Source organism: Bubalus kerabau, chromosome 14 (assembly GCF_029407905.1).
Source record: "Bubalus kerabau isolate K-KA32 ecotype Philippines breed swamp buffalo chromosome 14, PCC_UOA_SB_1v2, whole genome shotgun sequence".
Taxonomy (NCBI): Eukaryota; Metazoa; Chordata; class Mammalia; order Artiodactyla; family Bovidae; genus Bubalus; species Bubalus kerabau.
Genome location: NC_073637.1, coordinates 52,982,595 through 53,005,739, shown reverse-complemented (window position 1 = coordinate 53,005,739; position 23,145 = coordinate 52,982,595). Strand labels below are relative to the sequence as shown.

At 35.3% G+C, this 23,145-nt stretch overlaps 1 long non-coding RNA gene across 13 annotated transcripts in view; it reads left to right on the top strand.

Moving 5' to 3' along the window:
* Positions 1–255: 255 nt before the first annotated feature.
* LOC129626937 (uncharacterized) overlaps positions 256–23,145 on the top strand; it is a 141,424-nt gene continuing 118,534 nt past the window's right edge. For 2 of the 13 annotated variants that reach the window (XR_008702307.1, XR_008702309.1), the window contains exons 1-2: positions 256–739; positions 14,701–14,769. This is a non-coding gene — a long non-coding RNA (uncharacterized LOC129626937). The remainder of the gene's footprint in view (positions 740–14,700; positions 14,770–23,145) is intronic. The other 11 variants (XR_008702311.1, XR_008702312.1, XR_008702306.1 and 8 more) reach the window with 9 other exon arrangements.

Sequence of the window (23,145 nt, the reverse complement as noted above, 5' to 3'; positions counted from 1 at the left end):
ATGCCATTTTTGATGACATAGTAAACACTTTGACGTCCTGAACCTAACTCAGTGGTGGGAATTCTGAAACCACATCAGGATTTTGTCCAGGGGGAAAAAAAGTTCTTAATCACTTTAAATCTGGGTGGAGCTTTACAGCCTCCTCTCACACAGAGCTGGGAATCCAAATGTATTTCACCTGGAAAGCACAGGATCACCTGTACTTCATCTAACTTTTTTTTTCCTCCTATCTGAGGACTAGCTTGGTTCTTCAACTATTCCACTTGTTCTAAATTATTCCCCTAAGGAAAATGTTTTTAAACTTAAAAGAGAATTGATTTCTCTGTTTTGCCGTATGTTGGTTCACAAACAGGCCTTCTTATGTGGAAGGCAAGGAGAGACGGAAGCAAGAAGGAGAGCACTACACATTTTTAGCTGATGGTTTTAACAAGCAAAGGAACAGTGCTTGTCTTGGGCAGCTGAAAGACAAGTAGATCTCCACAGCTGCAAGAATAGTAAGAGTTTATATACAAGACTTAACTGGGGTCAGTCAAGTCCAGATAGTTTGTGCAATAGAGTACTCTCTCAAGGCTTCATCATCAAAAATTACTGTCACTGCAGATATGGTGGGAAGAGCATGCATTTCAAGAACAAAGGAGGCAATGAGGAGCTTCTAGTTTCTTGGGTCCACCTCAGTGGTCAACTTGTGGTCACTTCTTCTCCGTGACCTCCTCTATAACTGGATCATCTCTCTTTTAAGGTAATGAATGTTAAAGATTGAGCTGCTTATAAAATGGGGAGGAGTGAAGTAGGTTAGTAAGGAAGAGGGAAGGACAGGGTTAACTATGCCTATCTGGCCACAGTGTAGCATGTCCATTGCAACTAATCCATGAAAATCATTATCCTATTAAATATAGAGTAACTAGCATTTTATTCAGAACCAATTTTGAGTCAGGCTCTCTGCTGAGAACTTTCAAACATATATTTTAAATTTCAAAATAATCTGTTTATGGTAGACATCTGATATTTTATCTGAGGCTCCAAGGCTAAACCATTTGCTCAAGATTCCATAGCTAGTGAGTGAAAGAGGTAAGAGTTGAACCCAGGCCTTTTCTCTCCCCAAATTAGCTAATGTAACTCATATTGACCCATACTGATTGTATTGACTACATTAACTATTCACTAGATAATAGTTAAATCCCTATATTTCTCTTTATCAAATATAAGTTCCATATTTAAAAAAAAAATTCATATCCCGAGGATGAAGTGCATATAGAATAAAGCAAAATTTTCTGTATTTGTTTATATATAAAATCTGTAGAAAATCATGTTGCTTCATTCCTGTCTGATTTGTTGCTGTAAAACAAACTATCCACTAGTTAAACTTAGGATTTATTACTATAATAAGCTAGAAAAGAATGTATATTTTATGTTTTAAATTTTTTCATCATAATATAAAAGTTACTTAAGGCAAGGCAGTGCACTTTATGGTGGGATCCAAATTTTCATGGGTTAACCAAGGCCATTTTTTACTTCTTCAAAATGATGAAGTGAATTTCAACAAGATACTTTATTTTATGGCATAAAAGAAATATATTCAATTAATCCTTAGACATTAAGTCCCACTATTGATAAGCACTTCCTTGATAAACTCTGGAGTGTAATGGAGAAAATTTAATAGACAGGGTAAAATATATATTATATCTAACATCCTGGGAAAGTAAATCACACAAGAAATATTTTACCCTGGTACATATAGTGAAATCAACTCATGGGAAATAACATTAAAAGCAGCATTAGAAGTAATGTAAAATCATTTTAAGTTAAACATAATTCTCTAAAAATAAGTTGACAGCTTAGCAGCCTCAAGCTTCATCTTGCCAATGTTTATTTCTCTTCTTTTTTATTTGAAGATGGTTCCAAAAGATGGGCACCATCAAAAGTATTCCTGGCAATGCTAAGTAAAGCAAAATATAATGTTTTCATTTCAAAATTTGGTTGAGTATATAATGTCAATTTTTTAATCTATATTTAAAGATTTACACATATTCATCTAAATACATATGTCATTAGATGGCATTTTGTGAATATGTTGCCATTTTTCAAAATATCTTAACACTGATATTATTGGACAAATTTATTTCTTTTGAGAGAGGAAAGTCTTTCAACATAATGAAAATAACCATACAAACAAAAAATGCCTATCTCTCAGATAAATTAAATATATACACACATATATAATGTGAAATAAGAAAATGTGAAAATACACGTTCAGCTTACATATGGATTTAAAGACAGAACAATTTTTATTAAAATTGATAGTTCCCCTGAACTAATTATTACATTGAATTAATATACTTAGTAAATTGTACAAGCATATTATAGTTGCAGTAGATATTTTCACACTTTGGATAGCCTGGAGCAAGCTTTTTTTTCCATTATAATGTGAATAAGCAGATGCTTCGTCCTTGACTACAAAGAGAAATTATGAAAATAAGAGAAACTTAGAAAAATAAATGATCTTATCTATTTCTATTCTCCCTCAGTGCCTTGAAATGGTATTGCACAAAAGTGAAGTTATATGTGCTTCAAGTGGAGAAGTCACTTCTAAATCCAGAGTATTGACTACTGAGTATTAAAAAAATGGTTACTAAAGACCTGTCTCTGAAAATCTCATGGTGTAGTGAAGGAAACCCAAATGATAATGCATAATATGATCAAGGTTAATTCTTTGTAATTGGGGTATGAACATAGTCCTACGAAAACACAGATCACAGTAGTGACAGTGTTGCTTGGAAGAACCAAGTGAAGAGCCATTGAACTGCTTATAGAATAATGAGAATTAGATTTTTTTGTTATAGGAATGAAGAGGGGTTTACAAGCAGGAGACAGTATGAAAATGAAAAAAACTGTGAAATGTCACTTTGAATTTTGTCTTCTTTAGAAAAGAAATTTGTGTGAAAGAGGAATTGGTTTGTTTCTTTCCCTTGATTTGAACAATTTCAAATAAGAGATGAATTTTTAAGCAAATTTGTTGAGCTATGGGAAGCTTTCCAGGTGGTAGAGTGGTAAAAGAATCTACCTGTCAGTGCACAAGAGAAGCGCTTTTGATCCCTGGTTCAGGAAGATCTGGAATAGGAAATGGCAACCCGCTTCAGTATTCTTGCCTGGAAAATTACATGGACAGAGAAGCCTGGCGGGCTACAGTTGTCAGGGTCTCAAATAGTCAGAGGCAAAACTAATACAATTATGTAAAGTTTAAAAATAAAATAAAATTTTAAAAAAAAGCAAAAAAAAAAAACTAAGCAACTGAGCATGTGTCACACATGTTGAGCTATCACACAGTCTACCCACTTAAAATGTACAATACACTGTTTTTTAGTGTATTCAATATATCTGCAACTACCACCAGCATAGTCTATTTCAGAACATGTTCTTCACCTGAAGAAGAACCCCTGTATCCTTTAGCTATTGCCACCCTATTCCCCTACCTTATCTTCCCAACCCTAAGCAACCATTAATCTACTTTTCATCTATATAGATTTTTCTATTCCAAGCTTTCATATGAATGGAATATTTTATGTGATCTTTAGTGACTTCCTTCTTTCACTTAGCATAATGTTTTTAAGGTTCGTACAGGTTGTAGCATGTGTTCATATTTTCATTCCTTTTGTGACCAAATAATATTACATTGTATGTATACATCACATTTTAACAATTCATCCATTGTTGGACATTGGGTTGTTTCTACATTCTGATGAATATGAATAGTGATACTGTAAACATTTGTGTACAAACTTTTATATGAATATATGTTTTCATTTCCCTTGCATATATACCTAAGAGTGAGATGACTGCATCATGTTGTACCTCTGTTTAGTTTTTGAGGAACTGTCAGACTGTTTTCCAAAGTGGCTGAATCATTTAACAATCTCAGCATCAGTGTATGAAGGTTCTAATTTCTCCACATTTTCAGCAACTTATTGTATTTGATTTTCAAAATTGAGCTATTCTGATGACTGTGAAATGGTATCTCATGTGGCTTTGATTTGAATTTAACATTTTTTTTGTTTTAAAGTCTATTTTTCTAATATTAGTATAGCCATTCTGGCTCTCCCGTGATTGCTGTTTGAATGATATATATTTTTCCATTCTTTGGCTTTCAACGTATTTGTGTCTTGAATCTGAACTATGTCTCCTGTATGCAGTATATAATTGTCATTTTTATCCAGTCTAACAACCTCTACCTTTTGATTGGACAGTGTAATTCATTCACAATTAATATTATTATTGATATATTTATGTTTGCTTGCCAATTTATACTTATTTTCCTCCTCTATTTCTCCTTTATTGTTTTCTTTTGCATTAAATACATGCTTTTAACATAGTATTTTAATTTCTTAGATATTGTGATGATTGATTTTATATATCAACTTGACTAGGCCATGGGGCACACAGATATTTGGTTCTGGGTGAATCTGTGAAAGTGTTCCTGAAGTGTTAATTCAAATTAACATTTGAATTTGTAGACTGAGTAAAGCAGTTTGCCATCCCCAAAGTCAGTGGGCTTCATCCAGTCAGTTAAAAACCTCAATAAAACAAACAACTTCAGTATGGGACAATTTGTTCTCTGTCAGCTTGACTGGCTTTAGGTTGAGACATCAGTCTTCTCCTGCCTTCTGTCTCTGATTGGCATTTCCACTATTGTCTCTCTAGGTTCTCAAACCTCAGACCTGGACTGGGTCTCCAGATTATGGCTGCAAATCTTCTCTGCCTCCATAATCATGCAAGTCAATTCTTTATCAATTGTTTCTAGACTATTTATCTCTATAGAGGTAGGAATAGATATAAGAAATAGATAGAAATATAGATAAAACTGTAGATAGATGATAAATAGATTAACAATTTGTGTCCAGTGATTATCTATCCATCAAACAAAGTTATTTTTCACAAGTGAAGACAAAGCATAGATATTCTCAGAGAAACAAAAATAGAGATTTCATTGCTAGTAGACTCGCCTTACAAGAAATACTGAAGGGAGTTCTTCAGGGTGCAAGCAAGTGATCTCAGATGTAATTAGAATCCATGCAAACAAGGAACAGAGTAATTAGTTATGTAATTATAATAGACAATGTTAATGCTCATTTTCCTCATTTATTCTCTTATTTGAAAATGAAAACAATTATAATTTGGTGGGAGGGCCTGTAACTCACCAAGTGGATGGGATAAGGAAATCATGACATGGTTAAGTTATTAATTATGCCAGTATATTATTGGCTTTTGCATTCCAGTCCCCTATAATGAAAAGGACATCTTTTTTGGGTGTTAATTCTAAAAGGTCTTGTAGGTCTTCATAGAACCATTCAACTTCAGCTTCTTCAGCCTTACTGGTTGGGGCATAGGCTTGGATTACCATGATATTGAATGGTTTGCCTTGGAAACATACAGAGATCATTCTGTCGTTTTTGAGATTGCATCCAAGTAACTGCATTTTGGACTCTTTTGTTGACCATGATGGCTACTCCATTTCTTCTAAGGGACTTTTGCCCACAATAGTAGATATAATGGTCATCTGAGTTAAATTCATCCATTCCAGTCCATTTTAGTTCACTGATTCCTAAAATGTCAATGTTCACTCTTGCCATCTCCTGTTTGACCACTTCCAATTTGCCTTGATTCATGGACCTAACATTCCATGTTCCTATGCAGTATTGCTCTTTACAGCATTGGACCTTGCTTCTATCACTAGTCACATCCACAAATGGGTGTTGTTTTTGCTTTGGCTCCATCCCTTCATTCTTTCTGGAGTTATTTCTCCATCGATCTACATATTGGACACTTACCGACCTGGGAAGTTCCTCTTTCAGTATCCTATCATTTTGCCTTGTCATACTGTTCATGGAGTTCTCAAGGCAAGAATACTGAAGTGGTTTGCCATTCCCTTCTGCAGTGGAACACATTCTGTCAGACCTCTCCACCATGACCTGTCCGTCTTGGGTGGCCCTACAAAGCATGGCATAGTTTCATTGAGTTAGACAAGGACACACAAGTCCGTATGATCAGATTGGCTAGTTTTCTGTGAAAGAGTTGCACTCAAAATGCCAGCAAATTTAGAAAACTCAGCAGTGGCCACAGGACTGGAAAAGGTCAGTTTTCATTCCAATCCCAAAGAAAGGCAATGCCAAAGAATGCTCAAACTGCCACACAATTGCACTCATCTCACACGCTAGTAAAGTAATGCTCAAAATTCTCCAAGCCAGGCTTCAGCAATACGTGAATCGTGAACTTCCAGACGTTCAAGCTGGTTTTAGAAAAGGCAGAGGAACCAGAGTTCAAATTGCCAACATCCGCTGAGTCATTGAAAAAGCAAGAGAGTTCTAGAAAAACATCTACTTCTGCTTTATTGACTATGCCAAAGACTTTGACTGTGTGGATCACAATCAACTGTGGAAAATTCTGAAAGAGATGGGAATACCAGGCCACCTGACCTGCCTCTAGAGAAACCTGTATGCAGGTCAGGAAGCAACAGACTATTTCCAAATAGGAAAAGGAGTATGTCAAGGCTGTATATTGTCACCCTGCTTATTTAACTTATACGCAGAGTACATCATGAGAAAGGCTGGGCTGAAAGAAGCACAAGCTGGAATCAAGAATGCCGGGAAAATATCAATAACCTCAGGTATGCAGATGACACCACCCTTACGGCAGCAAGTGAAGAGGAACTAAAAAGCCTCTTGATGAAAGTGAAAGAGGAGAGTAAAAAGGTTGGCTTAAAGCTCAACATTCAGAAAACGAAGATCATGGCATCTGGTCCCATCACTTCATGGGAAATAGATGGGGAAACAGTGGAAACAGTGTCAGACTTTATTTTTTTCAGCTCTAAAATCACTGCAGATGGTGATTGCAACCATGAAATGGAAAGATGCTTACTCCTTAGAAGGAAAGTTATGACCAACCTAGATAGCATATTCAAAAGCAGAGACATTACTTTGCCAATAAAGGTCTGTCTAGTCAAGGCTATGGTTTTTCCAGTGGTCATGTATGGATGTGAGAGTTGGACTGTGAAGAAAGCTGAGCACCAAAGAATTGATGCTTTTGAACTGTGGTGTTGGAGAAGACTCTTGAGAGTCCCGTGGACTGCAAGGAGATCCAACCAGTCCATTCTGAAGGAGATCAGCCCTGGGATTTCTTTGGAAGAAATGATGCTAAAGCTGAAACTCTAGTACTTTGGCCACCTCATGTGAAGAGTTGACTCATTGGAAAAGACTCTGATGCTGGGAGGGATTGGGGGCAGGAGGAGAAGGGGACAACAGAGGATGAGATGGTTGGATGGCATCACCGACTCGATGGATGTGAGTCTGGGTGATCTCCGGGTGTTGGTGATGGACAGGGAGGCCTGGCATGCTGCAATTCATGGGGTCGCAAAGAGTCAGACACGACTGAGTGACTGAACTGAACTGAACTGAAGATTAGTAGACATACTGTTTGTTACAGAATGCCTCAGACATTGGGAAAAAGGAGTAGAGCTATATAGGATAAACATTTCTTTATTTTGAAATTAAGCTAGTATGAAGGAAAGCTGATTCTGTTACATTAATATATATGTTATAAACCCTAGACATATATCATATATATGGCCAGGCTCTCCAAAGAGCACCAATAAGAGATAGATGGGTAGATAGATATAAATAACTATGTATCAATTTATCAGAACCAATAGAGGATAGAACTATCAGTCATCTATCTCTGTATATAGTGTTACAAGCACATTTATAAATATATATAGACAGTACTTTGTATTAATGATTTTTATTAATGCATCATATTTAATGTGTTAAATGAAACCAGACATACTGTTGTTGTTAAAACTTTCCTTATTTAGTGTTTTATATTTTTATTATGTATCCATTTATCTTTTGCATATCAAAATACTATATGTAAATGTCAAATTTATTTTTCATTTATAAATGAGTTTAAATATTTTAAAATAATATAAATAAGAGAACATAAGAGATGGAACATAAAAGATGGCAAGAATATACAGAAGAACTGTACAAAAAAGATCTTCACAACCCAGATAATCACAATGGTGTGATCACTCATCTAGAGCCAGACATCCTGGAATGTGAAGTCAAGTGGGCCTTAGAAAGCACCAGTATGAACAAAGCTAGTGAAGGTGATGGAATTCCAGTTGAGCTATTTCAAATCCTGAAAGATGATACTGTGAAAGTGCTGCACTCAATATGCCAGCAAATTTGGAAAACTCAGCAGTGGCCACAGGACTGGAAAAAGTCAGTTTTCATTCCAATCCCAAAAAAAGGCAATGCCAAAGAATGCTCAGCTGCTGCTGCTGCTGCTAAGTCGCTTCAGTCGTGTCCGACTCTGTGCGACCCCATAGATGGCAGCCCACCAGTCTCCCCCATCCCTGGGATTCTCCAGGCAAGAACACTGGAGTGGGTTTCCATTTCCTTCTCCAATGCATGAAAGTGAAAAGTGAAAGTGAAGTTGCTCAGTCATGTCCGACTCTTAGCGACCCCATGGACTGCACCCTACCCGTTGTCAGACTACCGGACAGTTGCACTCATCTCATACGCTAGTAAAGTAATGCTCAAAATTCTCCAAGCCAGGCTTCAGCAATACTTGAACCGTGAACTTTCAGATGTTCAAGCTGGTTTTAGCAAAGGCAGAGGAACCAGAGATCAAATTGCCAACATCCGCTGGATCATGGAAAAAGCAAGAGAGTTCCAGAAAAACATCTATTTCTGCTTTACTGACTATGCCAAACCCTTTGACTGTGTGGATCACAATAAACTGTGGAAAATTCTTCAAGAGATGGGAACCAGACCACCTGATCTGCCTCTTGAGAAATTTGCATGCTGGTCAGGAAGCAACAGTTAGACTGGACATGGAACAACAGACTGGTTCCAAATAGGAAAAGGAGTATGTCAAGGCTGTATACTGTCATCCTGCTTATTTAACTTATATGTAGAGTAAATCATGAGAAACGCTGGGCTGAAAGAAGCACAAGCTGGAATCAAGATTGTTGGGAGAAATATCAATAACCTCAGATATGCATATGACACCACTCTTATGCAGAAAGTGAAGAGGAACTAAAAAGCCTCTTGATGAAAGTGAAAGAGGAGAGTAAAAAAAGTTGGCTTAAAGCTCAACATTCAGAAAACGAAAATCATGGCATCTGGTCTCATCACTTTATGGGAAATAGATGGGGTAACAGTGTAAACAGTGTCAGACTTCATTCTTTTGGGCTCCAAAATCATTGCAGATGGTGACTGCAGCCATGAAATTAAAAGACGCTTACTCCTTGGAAGGAATGTCATGACCAACCTAGACAGCATATTCAAAAGCAGAGACTTTACTTTGCCAACAAAGGTCCATCTAGTCAAGGCTATGGTTTTTCCAGTGGTAATGTATGGATGTGAGAGTTGGACTGTGAAGAACTCTGAGCACGGAAGAATTGATGCTTTTGAACTGTGGTGTTGAAGAAGACTCTTGAGAGTCCCTTGAACTGCAAGGAGATCGAACCAGTCCATTCTGAAGGAGATCAGCCCTGGGTGTTCTTTGGAAGGAATGATGCTAAAGCTGAAACTCCAGTACTTTGGCCACCTCATGCGAAGAGTTGACTCACTGGAAAAGACTCTGATGCTGGGAGGAATTGGGGGCAGGAGGAAAAGGGGACAACAGAGGATGAGATGGCTGGATGGCATCACCGACTCAATGTATGCGAGTTTGAGTGAACTCCGGGTGTTGGTGATGGACATGGAGGCCTGGCATGCTGCAATTCATGGGGTCACAAAGAGTCGGACATGACTGAGCAACTGAACTGAATTGAAGAAAGCTATAAAAACTAAATGACTTCATATATGGGATGTAAAATTACTAAAGATATATTTTTTCTATTGATAATCAGAGAAACAGATTACAGTATGTTTAAGCCTAATGGTCATTACTTATAAAGTTAGATAAAGGAGCTTAGAGGAAAGAAATGTAGTAAATTAGGAAAACAAATAAAATAAAAATATAAATTCCTACTAGGAAGAAGCATAAAAATATGACAAAGCTTAGATTAAAATTTTATGAAAATAAGCAGCTTAAACTTACTTTTCAATTATGTTGTCATATTGGATAAAATACAAATGCACACATATGTGCACAAACCATAATCCATTTCTTTTTCCATTAGACAGACAATGTTAAAAAGTTATTTGAAATATATTTGGAATTTTTCAAGGTGAATGATACACTCTGCAATATTAATGTTGACAAAAAATGAGGAAAGTAATACCAGGAAAAAATACTGCTGTGATAAGATTTTACTATGAATATAAACAGGTCAAGGCAAAAAGAATTTTGAACCAATAAAATTCAGTTTTTTTCCTTGAGAGTGACCATTTAAAATGTAGAGATAATAAACATAATCTCCCGACATCTCTCTACCAAATACAACCTGAAATGGCTGAAGACATGTAAAATTATAAAAATTTCTTCCTTAGCTGAAAACTAGGAAGTGATACTATCAGCTGTAGGAGATTAAAAAAAAAAGGGTTGTTATTGAAGGCTGACAAGGCCATGGCACCCCACTCCAGTACTCTTGCCTGGAAAATCCCATGGATGGAGGAGCCTGGAAGGCTGCAGTCGATGGGGTCGCTGAGGGTGGGACACGACTGAGCGACTTCACTTTCACTTTTCACTTTCATGCTTTGGAGAAGGAAATGGCAACCCACTCCAGTGTTCTTGCCTGGAGAATCCCAGGGACGGGGGAGCCTGGTGGGCTGCCGTCTATGGGGTCACACAGAGTCGGACACGACTGAAGTGACTTAGCAGTAGCAGCAGCAAAGAATTCAAAGTAATAGCAAAGTAAATAGCAAGATATGTTATTTAGAGTGTGCTCTAAATAACATTGATTTGTTCTGGCATGTGATGCAAATGAAAGTGAATCAGGTTCGATCAGTAGTGTTCCCCTAGAAAATCATTTACCAGTGGAAAGCATTATATTGTATGGTAAAACTTGCACTTGCCTCTTGAGAATGGCTTTCCTAGAATTCTCCTCCATCTTGTGGGCATGTAAGAAACCAATTAATCTTCATTTTGTGACCATTTGAATTTCTTTTACTATTGTTAGTAAGTGTATATATTTGGAATTTTTCAAGGTGGATGACACACTCTGTAATAATTTAATATTGAATTATTGCAACTATGTATTTATCATATTTCCTTCTTGAATTATTGTTTTAGGTAGTAGAGTTCATTCATGTATTGTTTGTAACTCCAGGACATATGCTTCTAATATATCACCATTAACTTGAAACATATTTATTATCATGTAAACATATTTATTTTCATGTCTTTTTAAAAAATTTAATAAGATATTTTATCATGTCCTCAAATGACATTGTTTAATTTCCTCAAATGACATTGCAGCATTTAATAAAAGTTTATATATTATTTCTTTTGATTCAATAAAATGTTAAATTATATAAGTAAAAACTCCTAATATCAAACTATGCTTTCTCAAAATTCCTTTTAGTTATGGTTTTAACCTATTTCTAGATGTCATTAATAACATATTAATCTTTTAAATACATGTTTACCTAAGGTTGTTACTTAGTATTTGAGAAAAAGTTAAGCTAAAATATTTTGATACCATGGTTAAATGGTATTTGAAAACTTTATTGGGGTATATTTGCATATTCTACATGTATAATAATACATTTAACATGAAAATTTTAATTTTTTTGTAAATTTGAAAGCTAACTCTTTAAAGCTCTCTTGGTATATTTTAATTTTGAAATTCATTCCTTAAACAACCTCTCTTAACTTTTTCCATTAAGTCAATTTGGCAGTTATTTTTAATCATGTTCAATGTCTCAGAATAAATTTTCACAAGATATTTACTCAGTTTCTATGATTATGTCCATGCTTACACAAATTATGTGCATTTACAGTATTTATTTTTACTGTTCTTGGTTTGATTAGGGATTATACTGCATATTTGAATGAGCCAACTATGGAATGTAGTTACCAGAAAATAACAGTGGATTTTCTACAATTTCAGTGGGCTTGTATCATCATATTTTGTTTATCCATTATTAATTATCATTTTTAGTTATTTTTCAAAAATTTAGTTAAATGCTTTATTTCATTATCAAACCTCTGATTATTAAAGGATACAGTGAAAATATTCTCTGATTACAACTTCAATTGCATTTAATAAGTTTTGATGGGCTCAACTTTTATGTTTTGTTTTATTTTACTTTGTAGTTTCAATTCCAAATTAAGCCAACAACTTTTAAAATTCTTTTTCAACTTTTAGGAAGTTTAGAATTTCATTTCATTTGATATTTTATGATATTTTTATTATTTCAAATAATTAAATTACTCATTTAATTTATTTAACTTAAGTTATTATATATATATTTGACCTTCTGTTTACATGAATTAGTTTGCTAGGGCTGCCATAATAACGTACCACAGACTGTATGGCCCATCTAGCAGAAATCTATTTTCTTACAATTCTAGAGGCTAGAATCTAGGTTTCAGCAGAACCGATTTCTTCTGAGGTTTCTCTCCTTAGCTTAAATGTGGATGTCTTCTCCCTATGTCTTCACATGTCCTTCCCTCTATAATAGTCTTTCAAATTTCCTCTTTTTATATGGACACCACTCATTTTGTGCTTTAGTTATTTTTGGTGGGTCTTACTTGGCTTTACTATTTTTGATATATTTCTTTTGAATAATAATACCAGTAAAACTCTTTTTCAAATTAGCATTAGTATTGATACTTTTCTAATCTGAGAATGGAATCAGCACCATTATTTTGTTAACTCTGAAGTGAATGAACATATGTGTACAGTTGTAAAAAATATTTTGTCATACATAAGACTTTCATTAATATAATTTGATTGTAAACAGATTACAACAGTACTTCTTCCAACATTTCCAATACTAAAAACTAAGCTATAATCTTGAAAAAACATATCCTTGCTACAGATTCATTTCTGTATTGTAAAAAGCATCATTTTTAAATGTCATCAAAATAATGTTTTTAATTATTAATTGAATTAATACACACTTTAAAAATGTATTTAAATAAAATTTATTCCATATTAAATTCATGTCAACATAGAAACCAATTTTTCTTTCTATAATCTTTTGTAGTCATTATGCTCTATGGAAAAATTAGTTGATACTTGAACCTAACTTAAAACAATTTCATAAAACAAATAAATTTTATGTGACATTTAAAAAGATTCTTTTTAGCCGTAGTCGCTAAGCAAGTGTACTGAAAAATTTAACCCAGTAAAATTCTATTTGAAATTTTAATGCAGTTTTCTTTGGGGAATTGTTTTGCATATTTGGCAGAAGATCCATAGAAAAAGACATGTGGTCAGTCTGTTTAAGTGAATTTTATGAAAGAAAAAAATATCTACAGAACAAATGGACTTACTAACATTTGCTATACAACTAGCAATTAAAAAAATTGAACTCTTGTTTTAGTCCGTATTCATATACAAATTTTTATAAGCTAGTAACTTTTAAACTGAAGGATAAAAAGTGATGAGCTGTACACAGTCTGTATTACATAAAAGATCTGGGCTTGACTCTCTGGACTGTTTAATATTCTATTGCATGTATAATATAAAGAAAACAGAAGCAGATTTGTGTATTTTTCAGTAATTGAGGGCATTTCAGAACATCTTTGGAGAAGGAAATGGCAACCCACTCCCATGTTCTTGCCTGGAGAATCCCAGGGACGGGGGAGCCCAGTGGGCTGCCATCTATGGGGTCTCACAGAGTCGGACATGACTGAAGTGACTTAGCAGTAGCAGAACATCTAGTCTACCACACGGCTGTAAGAAGAAGTCTACTGTAGTCTGAGCAAGAAAATATATTTTAATTAATACCTATCATGGTGTTAGCTAATATGCTAGGTTTGGAATACAACATCAGTAAAATGAAGGAATCTTATCATAATCGTTAGATGAGTAGATGGGGTGATCCTGGATGCAAACACCATTTAAAAGTTTACTGTGAAATACATAACTGAGTGTCTTTATAGCATGCTTCTTCCAATTCAATTCATTATGCTTCATATTCATTGTGAAATGATCAAACGTATAATATGAAGTATTTCTAGAATCCTGTGTGTCTCAGATTGCTATTACTTGTCATATACATTAACAGTGTCTGAAAAATGTTTCATGGAATAATAAAAATACCTTTTAAAAACTGATCTATTTTTAAGATGAACTTTTAAATTTTAGAACAGTTTTAGATTTATGGGAAAGTTGCAAGTATAGTGCAGAGATTTTTCCCCGTAACTTTTAGGATATGTTATATTTGTAAAAATTAAGAAAATAGTATTAATGTGTCATTATGAATTTTTATTTTATTTTATTTTATTTTTAAACTTTACATAATTGTATTAGTTTTGCCAAATATCAAAATGAATCTGCCACAGGAGTCCTTATTTCACTGAGATTCCTTTAGTTTTTAACCAAATGTATGTTCCTTTATGTTTGGTATTTTACCAAGGATGCCAGATCATGTTTAGTCATTGTGTGTCCCTTAGGCTCTCCTTGTTTATGATGGTTTCTCAAGACTCCCTTTATTTTTAATGATCTTGACGATCTGGAGAAGTACTGATCAGATATTTTGTAGAATACCCCTCAATTGATACTGTGTCTGTTTTTCTTTTGATTAGACTGAATATATGTGTCTTGGTAGGAAGACTACAGAAATAAAGTTCCATTTTAATCATCTTGTTGCAAAGGTACGTATTGTTAACATGACATCATTTTTGATGATAAACTTGATAATAGGTTTCTATACTATAAAAGTACTCTTTCTCCCCCTCTTTCCATACTGTATATTTTGGAAGAAATCACTACATGCATTCCACCCACCCCTTGAAAGCAGTATTAATATTGACATAAATTATTTTTATATTCTCCTGTGGATAGATTTGTCTGTTCTTCCTTATTTTTTATATATTTTAAATATATTCAGTTACTTATTTATGTCAGTATGGACTCAGGGAAGGAAATTTATGACCAACCTAGATAGCATATTCAAAAGCAGAGACATTACTTTGCCAACAAAGGTTCATCTAGTCAAGGCTATGGTTTTTCCTGTGGTCATGTATGGATGTGAGAGTTGGACTGTGAAGAAGGGTGAGCATCGAAGAATTGATGCTTTTGAACTGTGGTGTTGGAGAAGACTCTTGAGAGTCCCTTGGACTGCAAGGAGATCCAACCAGTCCATTCTGAAGGAGATCATCCCTGGGATTTCTTTGGAAGGAATGATGCTAAAGCTGAAACTCTAGTACTTTGGCCACCTCATGTGAAGAGTTGACTCATTGGAAAAGATTCTGATGCTGGGAGGGATTGAGGGCAGGAGGAGATGGGGACGACAGAGGATGAGATGGCTGGATGGCATCACTGACTCGATGGACGTGAGTCTGGGTGAACTCCGGGAGTTGGTGATGGACAGGGAGGCCTGGCATGCTGCAATTCATGGGGTCGCCAAGAGTCAGACATGACTGAGCGACTGAACTGAACTGAACTGAACTGAACTGATGGACTCAGGGGTATTTAGTTCATATTTAGATTATAAATCCAATGCTACTTTATTTATTTTGTTGCTGAAATTGTTTCAGATTTGACCACTTAGAGTTCTTTAAATTGGCTACCATGTCTCCTTGGACAAATTTTCTTCATGTGCCTTTTTTTTTTTCTTTTTTGAACACTTCTTTACTTTCTGATCCTATAATGTGTTCTAAACTCATCTTACATACTTCCTTCCCCAATTTTAAAATCAGCTATTTCTTCAAGAGCTCTGATTATTTTGTGTATTTGTAATAGAGTTCTATCGCTTTGTTAAATTTTGCATTCCATTCTGGAATTCTTCTGACTTCTTAAATGATTTTCTTCTTTTGTACACATAAAGGTTCATTCCTTGTGCTGTAATTTTCTATGGCTTTTGAAAACTGCACAGTGTCATCACTGTATTGTACAGAATAGTTTTACCACTGAAAATCTCCATTCAATCATAGCCCCTGGTCCCCAAGCTCTCCCCTGGTCCCCTGGAAACTGCTAAACTTTTGAACCATTACTATGAAAGTGAAAGTGAAAGTCACTCAGTCTTGTCTGACTCTTTGTGACCCCATGGACTATACAGTCCATGGAATTCTCCATGTCCAAATACTAGAGTAGGTAGCCTTTACCTTCTTCAGGAAATCTTCCCAACCCTGGGATTGAACCCAGGTAGCCCACATTGCAGACAGATTCTTTACCAGCTGAGCCACAAGGGAAGCCATAGGATACTGGAATGGGTAGCCTATCTCTTCTCCAGCAGATCTTCCTGACCCAGGAATCCAACTGGGGTCTCCTGCATCACAGATGGATTCTTTACCAACTGAGCTATCAGTGAATTTGAAATGACATGCAATTGGTAATTATACAGTATGTAGACTTTCAGACTGATTTACTTTACTTAGCTACGTGTATTTAAGATTCATTAATTTTGTAGTGTTTGACAGCTCATCTCTTATTATAGTTTAATGGTGTTCCATTGTATATGTGCATAGATGTTCCAGCATTTGCTTATTAATTCATCTGTTGAATGACCTTTTAAACTTTTAGTTGTTAGTGATTTTAAATAAAACTTCTACAAAAGTTTTCAAATTTGTTAAGCAAATACCTTTTAGCATAATTGTTGGATCATTATGCTAAGACTATGTTTGGCTTTGTAACAAAATGTTAAATTATCTTCCAAATTAACAGTTTTGCATTACTATCAGCAATGAATGAGTATTCTTTGATCTATATTCTCATCAGCAATTGATACTGTTCAGTTCAGTTCAGTTGCTCAGTTGTGTCCTACTCTTTGTGACACCATGAACCACAGCACGTCAGGCCTCCCTGTCCATCACTAACTCCTGGAGTCCACCCAAACACATGTCCATTGTGTCGGTGATGCCATCCAACCATCTCATCCTCTATCGTCCCCTTCTCCTCCTGCCTTCAATGTTTCCCAGCATCAGGGTCTTTTCAAATGAGTCAGCTCTTCGCATCAGTTAGCCAAAGTATTGGAGTTTCAGCTTCAACATCAGTCCTTCCAATGAACACCCAGGATTGATCTCTTTTAGGATGGACTGGTTGGATCTCCTTGCAGTCCAAGCAACTCTCAAGAGTTTTCTCCAACACCACAGTTCAAAAGCATCAATTCTTTGGTGCTCAGCTTTCTTTATAGTCCAACTCTCACATCCATACATGACCACTGGAAAAACCATAGCCTTGACTAGATGGACCTTTGTTGGCAAAGTAATGTCTCTGCTTTTAAATATGCTGTCTAGCTTGGTCATAACTTTCCTTCCAAGGAGTAAGCGTCTTTTCATTTCATGGCTGCAATCACCATCTGCAGTGATTTTGGAGCCCAAAAAAATAAAGTCAGCCATTGTTTCCACTCTTTCCCCCTCTATTTGCCATGAAGTGGTGGGACCGGATGCCATAATCTTAGTTTTCTGAATGTTGAGCTCTAAGCCAGCTTTTTCACTCTCCTCTTTCACTTTCATCAAGAGGCATTTTAGTTCCTTTTCACTTACCGCCATAAGGGTAGTGTCATCTGCATATCTGAGGTTATTGATATTTCTCCCAGCAGTCTTGATTCCAGCTTGTGCTTCTTCCAGCCCAGTGTTTCTCATGATGTGCTCTGCATATAAGTTAAATAAGCAGGGTGACAACATACAGCCTTGACGTACTCCTTTTCCTATTGGAACCAGTCTGTTGTTCCATGTCCAGTTCTAACTATTGCTTCCTGACCTGCATACAGGTTTCTCAAGAGGCAGGTCAGGTAGTCTGGTATTGATACTGTTAGTTTTTAGAATTTTGTCCATTCATATTAGTTGTGTTGTGGTACTCACTGTTTTAATTTGCAGTTCCATATGTATATATAGATATAATGCTGAACTTCTTCTTATGTATTTATTCATCATCTGTATATTTTCTTTGGTTTGGTCTTTTTGATCTTTTCTTTGGATATTTAGGGGCTTCCCTGGTGGAACTAGTGGTAAAGAACCTGCCTGCTAATGCCAAGGTGGGTTCAATCCCTGGGTCAGAAAGATAACCTGGAGATTTAATCAGATTGTTAGTTTCTTATTTTTAAATTTTAGTATTATTTTTATATTTTTTATACAAATCCTTTATCATATATGAGTTTTACAAATATTTTCTCTGAGCCTTTGTATTGTGTTTTAATTCTCCTAACAGGGCCTTTCACAGAACAGAAGTTTTAAATTTTAATAAGGTACAACTTAATGTATTTTTAATACATGGGTTTTACTTATCTATGCCATCAGAGCCAAGGTCATTTAGGTTTCCTTCTTTGTTATCTTCTAGAAGTTTTATCATTTTGTGCTTACATTTAGATTTGTGGTCAATTTTAAATTGATTTTTATAAAAAATACAACATTTGTGAGTTGGTTTATATTTTTGCACAAGAAATCCAATTGTTCCAGTACCATTTATTGAAAGGACTATCTTTTCTTTATTGAGTAACCTTTTTTCATTTGTAAAACATCAACTTATAAAATTTGTGGGAATCTATTTCTCAGCTCGGTATCTTGTTGCATTGATATATGTGTCTCTTCTTTTGCCAATATATGCTGTTTTGATTACTGTTGCTTAATAGTAAGTATTGCAATTGAGTAATGTGGGTTTTCTGTCTTTGTTTGTCTTAGTATTGTGTTGGCCATTCTAGATCTTTTTCCTTTCACATAAACTTTAGAATAATTTTGTCAATATCTTCAAAAGAGCTTTCTGGAATTTTGATTGAGATTGTGTTGACGTTACAACTTGAGTTTGGAAGACTGATGCCTTAATAATTCAATTTTGCAATTCAAGATATTTATGCCACATATATATGTGTGTATGTATTTCATATATGTACATACCTATGAAATTAAATTACAAGCAGTATTAACACAACAAGTACTTAAACTACTTAGTCATGGTTATAAAATAAAAAAGAGCAAAGTGGCACAACAAGTTCTAAAGTGAGAGAACAGAAAAATGACCCTTTTCGGAAGACGTATTTACATCAATAATTTTCCATTTATTTCACACTTCTAAATATATAATATTTAGTATCTCAATTATAATCACCTATAGTTAATAATTAACAGCCAGAAAAAGGGACAATGAAGACAAATAAAAGGCTTTGAAGCTGAGTTTAAAACTGCTTTATCTTTCTTCTTCATTTTCACTTATGTTATTACTTAATTTTTATCTTAGGTAACCTTAATATTAAACTCAAATTTTTGCTAAGAACCTTTAAGAATATAAATATATTTCTTAACTTGTCTAACTAAAACAAAAATTAGAATGCTAGAAATTACAATTAAATTAATATGCAGGAACATTAAAGATTTTAAAACAATACTCCAAATTTTAAGTGGAATAATGACTTAAATCTACATTTTTACATTACTATGATATTTCATGAGATTTAATTCACAAAGAGCACCAATAAAGTTGTCTTATTTATGTTCATGTTCCGTTTGCATATGTCTCAAAGTCTTTGTATGTACATTTAGACTCTTCTTCAACGTTTTAACATACACATAAAATCAACATATTCAGTAAGTTATTTTTATGAGATCAATTGCAAATTTTCAGCATTTTGCATAAATTAAGGCATGCCATCTCTGCATGCTTGACTTTGCATTCTGTGGGAGCCAGTTGCATGACTTCATCAGAGAAGGAACACAGGACATTATCCAGGCAAACTGGTGAAGAGAATGTAGTTATGGTTTTGCCAAGTTTCAAAAGTCATTGGTTGTTGTCTTATTTTGCCCTTGGTGTGGACACAGTCAGTGCATGGAGTTACACATTTACACTACAAAAACCTCCCATGAATTAGCTACTTCACATTCACTATCTGCTTGATGGCTTGTAATACCAAAGTCTTGTGTTTTGCTTATCAAATTAGTATCTTCACTCTCTCAGGAAACTTACTTTACCAGAAAGTATTTGTGTTGTCATAGGGATGAAAATGGAGTCACTTCCGTTAAATGTACTAACTTCTTGCATAGAAGGCACTCTTAAACTCCATTAGGAATGAGACATAGCTGATGACCTCTTTCAAGTGCTTGGTCAGCATTTGTAGCAAGTCTGCATTTTCTCTCATGTCGCTCTTCAACTCTTCTCACCTGGGTTTACAGAAAGACACTTTTGTCAGCTCCCACTCAGTTCATTTTTGAGACATTTCACCTAAATTTGAATAGTCTTATATTGAAAGAAAGTATATGCATTTATGCACATGGATCTTTCCTAGTATAGATATAGTAATTTTAAACCATATTTTTAAAATCTATAAAAACAGAAAGAAATCGTTTAGAATTAAGACTTGTGAACTGAGAAAGTATTCATATGCTTGGTCAATCCTTCCTCTCCTACTTCCCACCACATCCCCAGTTAGCTTCAGCCCAGAGAAGTCATTTCCGCCTCACCAAAATTTTGTCAGAAATATATATCAACATGATTACAAGATCATATTAATTCCATATACTAGGAATCTTGGACAGATCAAAAATTTTCAGTGTATATTTATTAAATTTACATTTAGGTGCTATGACTCTAGCTTATTTTTGTTTCTTCAGTTATGTGGAAATGTTTTTGTTCAATAACTGTGGACTCTTAGGATAATGCCCTTTTTCCGGGGAAGGGGCAGAGATCCTAATTGTTCTCTAATGAGTGGGATGGTTCTGAACTATAATGAAATATAGTACTCAGAATGGCAACAATGCCGTAGTTGAAAAACATCTTATTCCTGACCAGATCCCATACCTATTATTCACTAGATTTTAATCAGAAGTTTCAAAACGCAATAGTCTTTGCCTACTCTTAACAATTAAAGTTTTCTGTCTTTATTAAGTACTTTTACATTTGTACTTGGAGGCTACCTGTTTTAATTAGAAAATTATTTCTAATACTCAGACTTCTGAATACCATTATTTGTAACCCAATTAGCTTGCACAAATCACAGTGCTCCAAGGTCGCTGCTCTCATTTCAGCCTGTCTGTTAAAGCAGCAAGATTAGCTCACACATCTACTCACAATTAAAAGTGATAACAAAGCTTTAACTTGTTTTGTCTTCTTTTTGTGATCTGACCCCCTTATCCTCTTTTTATCCTCCTTGCAGTTAGAACTACATCAATATAAGAGAAAACACTTTTCAGCTCCTTTCTTAACCTTTCCCATATCAAATACTTCAGCCATTTGCAAATGCATGCCTCAAAAGTTGCTACCTGCTAGCCTGGGCTTGCAAGGCCCAAGGACCTCAGCCATTCACAGCAGCACCATTAGAGTTGTCTTCCTTCCAGCCACATGGACCACAGTTTTAGTATTAGCTTCCTTGCCAGCCAGACATCTAACCTTGTGGTTTTCCATTTCTTTCCCTTTTGTTAAACCTCAGGTGCCTCTTCTATTGAACCAATAGAAGCCACAGGGAAATTACACATTTTGCTTATTTTGGATTCTAGGTGTTTTTTTTTTTTTTTTAACCAGTTGGCCAAAGAGCCCAGAGGGAAGGGAAGGGAAAAGAAGGGAAGAGAACACACTTTTACAACTGTTCTTCCCAGTTTTCCAACTACAGAGCCTTTGTTTTCTGGTGCAAGAATGGTTAAAAATATGATCATTTGTTTTTCTGGAATCATATCTTTCCAGGCCTTTTTTTCCCCCAATATCCCCAAAAGTCAGTAAACCAGAATGTGATGCTTTATATTAATATTAAATTTACTTTAGGCATCAGTCCCTAGGGCTTCCATTGTAAGGATGGTGACAGAAAGATGGCCAGACAACCAAAAGATGTAAGTCCTTTGATGTACACAAAATTGCTACTCAAAGCCAGAGATACAATAGTAGTCTCAGTCAAAATGACAAGCCTTTCTGATTTTCAAATCCCTTTCAGTAGTGCCCAGTGCCACCCCTGAATAGAGTAGTAGCCCACTACCCTTTATGTAGAACATGGTCTGCCATTTTTATGCATTTAAGATATGTTCCTAGATTCTAAGTGTTACCCCTGCTTGCCAACCAAAAGCACATAACTTTCAACAACTCAAGTACATTCCTTGAAATTTATTGGGGGACTAGGTGAAACAAAGGTCCATTTCCCAGGTGCGAATTTGTTTGCTTTTCCAGGCTTTTGGCTTCCTTGAAGTCTATTCTGTAGATAATTGGCTCCAAGTTCTAACTACCATTGAAAAGAAGTTTCAGAAATAATTACATTCATAGTGTTATTGATCACATTTAGAATATCGTTACCAAAATAAGAATGATTACTGCTAAGTAATAGAGCACATCAGATTGATTATATTCTTTGCAGCCAAAGATGGAGAAGCTCTATACAGTCAGCAAAAAACAAGACCAGGAACTGACTGTAGCTCAGATCATGAACTCCTTATTGCCAAATTCAGACTTAAATTGAAGACAGTACGGAAAACCATTGGACGATTCAGGTATGACCTCAATCAAATCACTTACTATTTTACAGTGGAAGTGAGAAATAGATTTAAGGGATTAGATCCGATATATGGACAGAGGTTCGTGACATTGTTCAGGAGACAGGGATTAAGACCATCCCCAAGAAGAAGAAATGCTAAAAAGCAAGATGACTGTCTGAGGAGGCCTTACAAATAGCTGTGAAAAGAAGAGAAGCGAAAAGCAAAGGAGAAAAGGAAAGATATACCCATCTGAATGCAGAGTTCCAAAGAATAGCAAGGAGAGATAAGAAAGCCTTCCTCAGTGATCAGTGCAAAGAAATAGAGGAAAACAATAGAATGGGAAAGACTAGAGATCTTTTCAAGAAAATTAGAGATACCAAGGGAACATTTCATGCAACGATGGGCTCAGTAAAGGACAGAAATGGTATGGACTAACAGAAGCAAAAGATATTAAGAGGTGTCAAGAATACACAGAAGAACTGTACAAAAAAGATCTTCATGACCCAGATAATCACGATGGTGTGATTACTCAACTAGAGCCAGACATCCAAGAATGTGAGGTCAAGTAGGCCTTAGGAAGCATCACTGTGAACAAAGCTAGTGGAGGTGACGGAATTCCAGTTGAGCTAAAGGATGATGATAATGATG